Source organism: Mandrillus leucophaeus, unplaced genomic scaffold (assembly GCF_000951045.1).
Source record: "Mandrillus leucophaeus isolate KB7577 unplaced genomic scaffold, Mleu.le_1.0 Scaffold1359, whole genome shotgun sequence".
NCBI lineage: Eukaryota > Metazoa > Chordata > Mammalia > Primates > Cercopithecidae > Mandrillus > Mandrillus leucophaeus.
The window spans coordinates 21,224-23,596 of record NW_012101320.1 but is presented as its reverse complement, the minus strand read 5'-3'; the positions used below and the strand labels follow the sequence as shown (position 1 = coordinate 23,596).

Here is a 2,373-nt window from a genome sequence, read left to right as displayed (position 1 = left end):
ATATCTTAAGCCAAAAGTACATCCTCATTCATCAAGAAATTTGTACTGGAGAGAAACCTTGTGAATATGGGAAAGCTTCCATTCGGATGTCACACCTCAGCCGGCAGAGAATTTACAGTGGGGAAAACCCCTTTTCCTGTAAGGTATGTGGGAAAGTGTTCAGCCACATGTCAAACCTCGCCGAGCATGAGCTTTTTCACATGAGCCACAAGTCAAATCTCACCGAGCATGAGCTTTTTCACATGAGAGAGAAACTTTTGAATGTAACAAGTGTGGAAAAGCCTTTAGCCAAAAGGAGTATGTCAGTAAACATCAGAACACCCATGCTGGTGAGAAGCTTTTCGAATGTATTGAATGTGGAAAATCCTTTAGCCAGAAGGAAAACCTCCTCATGCACCAGAAAATTCACACTGGAGAAAAATCTTTTGAATGTAAAGATTGCAGGAAAGCTTTCATTCAGAAGACAAACCTCATCAGACACCAGAGAACTCACACAGGAGAGAAGCCCTTTGTAGGCAAGGAGTGTGGAAAAACCTTTAGTGGTAAATCCAACCTTACTGAGCATGACAAAATGCAAATTGGAGAGAAGCCTTTTAAACATAGTGAATGTGGAACAACCTTTGTTTAGAAGAAGTACCTCATAAAACATCAGAACATTCACAGTGGAGAGAAATGCTATGAATGTAACGAATATGGAAAAGCCTTCTCTCAGTGAACATCACTTATTCTACATGTGAGAATTCATCCAGGTGATAAACCTCATGAATGCAATGCCTGTGGAAAAGGCTTCTCTCAGAGCTCATCTCTCACGGTGCATTTGAGAAGCCATACGGGTGAGAAGCCCATGGTTGTAATGAATGTGGGAAAGTTTTCTCTCAGTTCTCAACCCTTGCTGTGCATTTGAGAATACACACAGGTAAGAAGCCTTATCAGTGGAGCGGCTGTGGGAAAGCTTTCAGCAAGAAGTCACACGACATTAGACACTAGAAAATTCATCCTCACTAAAAACCCCATGAACGCCTAGAAAGTGGGAAAGCTTTCATCAGAAATTTGCACCTCATCATGCACCAGAAATAATCTTTCTGAAGCAAAGCACCACAAATGAGGTTAACTTTAACAACTAAAAACTCAAGGGACACCAGAAAATTTGTACAGAAGACAAAGACACGCATATGATAAAGAGCCTGTGTCTGACAAAGAAACCTGTAGCAGAGATAATGGTAAAAGTTTAGGCACATTTTCACTAAAAATTGTAACACAAAATGGATGCCTGTTTTTTATTGCTACACCATAGATCTGGAGATCTTCACCAATAACAAGAAAAATGAGTGTAAATATTGGAAAGGAACAGACAAAAATAGATAACATGGTCATCTACAACTAATATTAAGACTCCTGTGGTATTGATTCAACAGAACAGAAGAGATTTCAGAAAAAGACCTATGCACTTATTAGAATTTGGAATATGATACAAACAGCATCAGGAAGTGAGGAAATAATGGAACTATTATTTTAAGTGGAGGTAACTTGTTCTCCAAGGGGGAAAAAATACATCATGAACTATACACAAAAGTGAATCCAGAGGTTAGAAACAGAAATATGAAAAAGCTATATACTAAAATACTTATGACCTTGGGAATAGGGAAACATTCCTTGTAACAACTTCAGAGATACTTAGCAGTTCCACTTGTGAGTATGAATGCTCAGGAAACATGTATTAGGATGTTTACTGTGGCTGGATTTGTAGTAGCCAAAAATTAGAAACAACTGAAAAAGCCCATCATGAACAATATGGGAAATTCTTATGGAATACTATGTGTCTGTAAAATGCAACAAATGAAATCCACTTGTATTAACAGAAAGATCCCAAAGTTGTTGATGGGGGATCAAGTTGCAGCGCCATGCAGCTAGTACAATGACATTTTGTAAATTTGAATTAAAAGTTCCCTCACAAAACTCAGTACTATCTATTGGTAATGATGCATATATATATGTACATGTTTTTGAAAAGGATTGCAAGGATACAGACCAAACTCTTGATAGTGGTCACCTGTGAAGAGTGGAGAAGGGAAAGTAATGAGTGTGGGAGGTTTACTGGGTATTGGTTAAAGGGGACTTCAGTTTTTTATATAAACACCCACTTCTCTTTCAAAAGACTTCAAGTAAATGTGAGAAGATACTGATTGATTCTGGATTGTGGTATATGGATATCTTGTCTTATATTTTGTACTTTTCTGTATTTTTAACATTTCTCAAAATTAATAAGAATGGGAGTGAGGATGTGAATGCTGTATCTGTGGAAGTCATGTTATACTGGATTCATTTCCAATCAAATACAGAATATTTTATAGAAAATATTTCTAAAATTTTATC

The 2,373-nt window shown here is 37.3% G+C and overlaps 1 pseudogene; it reads left to right on the top strand.

Moving 5' to 3' along the window:
- Positions 1-1,005, top strand: part of LOC105534492 — a 24,900-nt pseudogene extending 23,895 nt beyond the window's left edge.
- Positions 1,006-2,373: the final 1,368 nt, after the last annotated feature.